At 40.7% G+C, this 6,721-nt stretch overlaps 1 long non-coding RNA gene across 1 annotated transcript; it reads left to right on the top strand.

Moving 5' to 3' along the window:
- Positions 1-3,164: 3,164 nt before the first annotated feature.
- On the top strand, positions 3,165-5,362 carry LOC145653902 (uncharacterized). The gene is made up of 3 exons (XR_014120142.1): positions 3,165-3,203; positions 3,354-3,545; positions 5,328-5,362. It is a non-coding gene; the product is annotated as an uncharacterized LOC145653902 (long non-coding RNA).
- Positions 5,363-6,721: the final 1,359 nt, after the last annotated feature.

Here is a 6,721-nt window from a genome sequence, read left to right as displayed (position 1 = left end):
AAATAGAAAACGTAGCTCAATCAAGAAGTCATGTCATTACATTTTTTAAACTTCATGTGAAACAAAACAAAAGAAATTGGCAGAGACCTCTCCTTCATAGGAAACGTGGAAAGACTTAAGTTGTAAATCCTTCAGTTATTATTTGGCAGCTTAGTATGTCCTGTTTGTGGTTGCAGATGCAAGAGGACAAAGCGGCAACCACTCAGAAGCACTGTATATTTAGCACACAAAAATTATAATTCGGCACATACGAGAATACGACACCAGTAGAGGTGTCCGCCTCAACCAAGCAGCCTCCAAACTTGTCCTTTCCACATTGTCCATGGAGCTCAAATCACTGGACGAAGAAATCGCAGTTCACCAGCAGACCATGCACAAGGAGAAATGGGGTATGCTCACTACCTAAAGCCACACGTGCTAATTTAGCTCTTTGAAAACTGAAAATACAGGAATTTGTGCTCAGCTTGGAAGACTCAAAAAAATTCCAAAAGGAAGCATCTAATACAATTCCCAAACCTTTGAGTGTTATATGAGTGTATAGGAAAACTATTTATATTCTCTGTAAGAACGTTGAAAAAGTCTGTAAAAGTCCCTCGAGCTTCCCTTCATATAAAGAATAGGCTCAGGGTTACACAGTATAGAAAACATATGTGTATTCTCTATGAGGAAATGTGAAATTTCTTACAGTCTATACTAAAAATATGTATGTTCTCTATAAGGACAGAAAGATTCTGTACAAGTTCTATCAATGTATAGAAAAAAAAAGTAAATTCCCTGCAGTTCCATAGAAAGATTCTGTAAACATTCAGTAATACAATTTGAAACGGCAGTTTCCAAAATGTAGGCCTACTCATAAACAAGCATAAAATTGCACCGGTGCTATGTATTAGGCTACCTCATATATTTTGTATGTGAAGAATTATTCTTTCATAACTTTTCTGTGGAAAACCTAAAAGACCGATTAAAAATAAGGCGTTCAATCTCAGACATTGCCTGCGGTAGCTGTTTCATTTCCCCGTTATCCTGTGTATGATGGGCTTAACTCAAACATACGGATACACATTCTGTCAAATTTATATAGAACGTTCAAACAAGACTGGTTACATGGATGAACCTATCAAGGATTTGACATGCCTCTTATTAGTTTCAGAGATAGCATTAGATGGCTAACTGGTGTTTTATTACGTGGAAGAAAACGTAAACTAAAAAAGTCGACATGATTAAATGACTAATTAAATGTATGTGATTTGTGTGACTTCCAAAAAAGAAATACGCGTACAGGAAGCTTGAACTTTCTCGTCAAACGCCATCGTTGATATTACACGAAGGCTAGAGCTAGGAAAAGTAAGGATTAGTTATGTAGGTTAAGTAGCTAAAATGTGTGAGCAGATAAAACATTAGCGTTCAAAGCCATACTGAAACAACTGTTAATTCAACCATAAGCATGAGAGCAATAGAGCATTTCCTCTGATATCCTTGCAGTGGCGCTATTCTGATTTAACTGATCACAATGCAACAAATAAATGCTAAACTATATTATGCCAAAGGTAGAAGAGACTTTGAAATAGGGTATATGTGATTATCAGTCACTAACCTTCCAAAGGCCAAATATTTTTTGCTCTTATTCCACATTGTTTTACAGACTCACACCCAAATAAAACATGTGAACATAACAGTCTGTTGTTAATTGTATCTCTGTTTCCCATTCTTGTATTTATAGTCAGATTTAGTGTTTGTGCTAAATCTGTTTCGTCTCATTCTTACATTTCTATCACAATTTAACATGGAATTGATTTTGATTTCCATCGTTTCATGGTGGTCCCTCAGACGAGTAAAGATATTCTGCTGGCGTTCTCGCGGGACTTTCTCAGTGGTGAGGGCAATCTCCCACTCCACCTTGCTCTTCTAGGTCTCGCTGTGTCCCACAGCCAGACGCCCCTGGCTGAGTTCAGCTTCGCCGTGCAGAAGCTCGCCGTTCACCTGAGATGCGGCGTTCGCTTAGCGTAGCTTTAAAAGGCGCTTCAATGTTTGTCTTCAGTATATGTTTATTTGATCCTAGGTTGTTCTTTGCTATGATACAAGAGATTTGCCTTAATTCTAGGTCAGAAGGTCCACTTGACCTTTAGTGGAAGGGACATGGGATTGAGTGCTTTGGTTTTGTATACATGTTGATGGCGGTTAGGGGAATGGCCTGTCTGATGAGCACGGTACTAGAACACTCAAGATCATCATCCATGTGCCCTGTACACATGCATCAGTGTTCCCTTCTGTGGGAGGTTTTAGATGAGCCATAAAATGTTGGAATCATTTTAGGGACAGTCACCGATGCCAGAGACATAGTAGATGGACTCAGCGAGAAGACCCTTAATCTACTGTGGAAAATCGTTTTTAACTTTCAAGTATTTTGTCTTATTCTGATTTATATCCTTTGTGTGCTCTGATTGTGTTTATAAATTCACAACAGTGTAAAATTGATTTGGTCATTACCCATTAGATTTACATCGATTCAGCATTTATATACTGCATTCTAAACTTGGATGATAATTTCATTTAAAAAATTGATTAGAATTGTCATAATATACAATATTGCTAATATAATTCAGCTATAAGGTTTCACATCTAAGCCTCATGGAGAGATAAGTCATGTTATTGCTTGTATTTAATTATTGGTGAATAATTTAAAATTGTACTTTTTAAAATATTAATATTAATAGTTTGAACATTAATTTTACTATTAACTATTAATTTTAATATTAATTATTATTAATATTAATAGTTCCAAATTGTAATGCTGATGATATTAACTACCATGATGAACTCTGCTCTGTACATACCGTAATTATCTTGTAAACATTTATTTCTGTTGACATGGGTGACCGTCCATTTGACTGCCACAGTAACAGACTGCACCCTGCACTGCAGTGATTTAAATAAGCAGGCAGGCTTCTTTCTTTTTATATGGATCAAACAGCAATAATTCATCATTTAGGTTGACATCATTTAGCTTGATGTGGAAAAACTCAAAGAGGAAATCTGCATCCTCGGGAAAACATGGAAAACAAAACAGATGTTGGTGGTGTTTGAGGGCTGATAAATGTGTTGTGAGTTGCACAAAAGAAATGCCAACATTTCAACATCCCAGAAAGAAAATACATCTGCTCCTGGACTGGGTCAACTCTGTCTGTGAATTTTACAGTTTAAAGGTGGGTGGTGGTTGTTTGTGTGTGTATGTTTATTTTGGGGGTGATTTTTCTTTTCCCCCTCAAGCACCAATAATGTTTCTTTGATTTACTACAGTTTATTGTGGCTGGAATCGAGGTTAATGGAGTCTGTGTCTTTGATTCCTCTCTAAGCTGAAAATGTCACAGTTGCTTTCTCGGGTGGCAGAATTCTTTGCTGTCTGATTCATCACTACCATCCAAGCCGCCTGCCGGCTGAGGACATTCACCAGGAAACCACCCAGACCATCAAGTGTGGCTATCAGGGCAAAGTGAAACTAAACATCTCCAGTGACTCAGACTGCTCCTTTGCAATGGAGCAAAATGGTAACATTTCTCCCCATTATTTATGACCTGCATTAGGAGGACATGTATACTGATTATATGTATGTTTTATGTGAGTAGATTATGGTAGGAAGTTGCACTGCCTTTTAAAAATGTAACAATTCTTAGCTAATGTCTTAGCTAATGAGTCACCATCAGTGGATTTCAAGGTGCTTCTTGAGGATGAGAGGAGTAATTTTCAGCTGGCTCCATCTGGTAGCTTGTATCGCTGAGCTCCCTTCCACCGCCCTGTTCTGTGGCTGAATTTCTCTTCATTCTTAATGTCTTCTCTGTGAACAACAAAGGAAGGTTGCAGTAATCATTCCGTCCCACATCAGGAAGCAAATCAACAAACAAGACTAACAGAGGCTACTGTGGGCAGCCAGGACTATTCAGCACTGAGCAGACACACTGATGAGGAAGGCCAAGTTGTACTTACAGGGGATGCAGCGGTCTGCTGTGCTTATACAAGCAGCGTTCCGTGGTATGAAAGCCAGCCACTCTTTGAGCCAAAAGCATCAGGCTGCCACTGTTCTGGGCCCACTGTGCCCAGATGCAGTATTTATGCATGAAATATACTGCTGTTGCCATTCAGCAAAAACACTGTGCCACACTTTATGCCCGCCAGCAGAGGGAGCACTTCCTGAGACTGTGCCATGCTGCGGTTCTCCTACAAGCCTGCTACAGAGGTCAGAAGGTCAGGAGAGAAATTGCTCTTCAGCAGCAAGCAGTTACTCTGATTCAGGTTGCTTTCAGAAGGCATGGACCAAGTTCCAGGTCATGAGGCTGTCTGCCATTATCATACAGAAACATTACAGGTTATATATTCAGGCGACGAATGACCATGAGGAATATGTGAGGCTTAGGTGTGCTATTCTCATTCAGGCAGCTTTCAGATGGCACTGCATACGTCAGAATATAACAGCGATGCACAACGTTGCCACCGTCATTCAGGCTGCTTTACAAATGCACAAGCACAGACGTGCATTCCGCGGACAGTGGTGGGCAGTGGGCATTCTCCAGGAGAGATTCCGAGCATTCCTGCTGGCCAGAGTGAAGCAGGAGTGTCAGAGGAGGTGGGTTACTGACGCCGTCACTCTGCAGGCCTTCTGCCGTGGCCAGCTCGCAAGGCAACGCATAAGTACTCCGCAGTCAATTTTCTGTATCTATGACCATTACATACATTGGAAAAGAGAACCTTTGTTGTGAAATCACTGTTGGGAAGCATCACTTCCCAACTGGTCAACATCATATGTTTGTAGAACAATTTAATAAATATTTTATACTGTTTCTGAGACATCTCTAGCCAGGTTAAACGTCTAAATCTGAAACGTGCGTTTCTACCTGTTTTTGTAGTTGCTCTTTTACTCTAACAGTTTTGCATTGATGATGGGCAGCGCATCTGTTGGCTATTGCCAGGCTGTGCTCGATATTGCCACTGCAGCCTGTTTTTGACCAACATTCTAGGGAGAACAAGCTTCTAAAAAGAGGGTGGTGACCATTCATATTGTCAGTCACGTAAACATGATTGAACATGATTGAAGTCAAAGCCATGGCATGTCATCTTTAACACTAATGACCCCAGCAGTCCTTGAGCCTGTCCTCAATTGAGCTTTGTTTGTTTAGGTAACAGACTCCCTGACCTCCACTGTTTTATACAACCTGAACATTTATATTACACTCCTTCAGTGCAATCACAAGTGCAACTGGACTGCATAAGATTCAATGGCTGAAAATGCCCTTTCAGCTCTAACTTTGCATTACTCTCATCACCCCTGTCTCCAGGCATAGGAAGCTGCACACGCTTGTGGTGCGTCGGCGGTGCAGTGCATCTCTGTGCGGTGAGGACCCAGAGGGCCCTGCGAGCTCACTGGGCACTGACAGCAGCCCGGAGGCAATTCTCCTCCGTCCTGTACATCCAGGTACAGAACTCTTTCCACACTCGAGCGATTCTAATGCTAAGGCTTTGGCAGTGTGATTAAATGAACATGTCCAACAGAAAATGAGCATGTCCAAGTGCCCCGATGCTCTGTCTTCACAGCAGTATAGACTCAAACAGCAGTGTTCAAACATCTGAGCTTTATTCAATAATGACTATGTACCTGCTAACCAGGTAATCTTTACCTTTTCATGGATGGTGTAGTACAGGGGACTGGTAGTTTGGCCATGGATGTGCCTTCGGAGGAAAAAGTATACTATTTTCAATTTAAGCATGGAAGCTGCCTTTTGAGACTGGACAACCTGACTCAAATCTGACACAACCAATATATATATCACATTCTAAGCTATTTTACTGATCTTGTATTTATTTACAACTAACAAGTAAGCCCAACATAAAGACCTGACATGCTACTATACCATCTAAAATGCCCACCTCTCTGCCTTGTTTGTGTTGATCCAGCATTGAGTCAGGGCGAAGCTTCAAAGAAAGCAATACCTTGAGCAAAGAGAGAGCATCATCAAGGTACAGAGAGTGGCTTGGTTTCACCGCCGCAGTCAAGCTGCCACTGTTATCCAGCACATGGCCAGAAGATTCCTTCTGAGACGCAGGAAAGAAAAGTTTCGGCATGGAATTATAAAGGCGCAGGCAGGGAAATAACTTTCTTGGATGTCTGTTTTGCGTTTTTTAAAATTTATTTGGTGACTCTCTGGTTGCCTTAAATTACATAGTTAGATTGCAGATGGTTGCTGTGTCAATTACCTTGGAAACATCACAGTAAACTTTGACAACACTTGGCCAACAGAGAGCACATGATGAGGCACTGCATCATTCTCTGGTGATCAGAGAGCCTGCCAAACTCTTTATACAGTTCTAGGTGAGGGTGTTATAGACAGATGAGAAATGGGGATAGAAAGTTGATGGTGAGTAATCAAAAACAAGCTAGTGTGTCCTGCCAAATGGTGAAATTACAGTGAGATGTCCTGCTTGAATTTCAATAGAACAGGGGAAAACACAGAATTTAACAATATGCTTTTGTAAGAAGCTGTAATATCATGCAACAATGACATTTATGATATCTTTAGACCCTTTGGAGAGGTCATAGCTCAAGACAATTCCATGATACCTCCAAGGTCATTTCCATCCGACATTGCCTCAGGAAAGTCAACAGGAAAGCCAAAGAAGACAAGCTGTATCACAAGACCAAGACTGCCCTGAGTTACCTTCTGGAATATCACAA

This window comes from Electrophorus electricus, chromosome 26, assembly GCF_041902795.1.
Source record: "Electrophorus electricus isolate QZ-2024a chromosome 26, ASM4190279v1, whole genome shotgun sequence".
Classification (NCBI taxonomy): domain Eukaryota; kingdom Metazoa; phylum Chordata; class Actinopteri; order Gymnotiformes; family Gymnotidae; genus Electrophorus; species Electrophorus electricus.
This window is presented reverse-complemented; position numbering and strand designations above follow the sequence as displayed.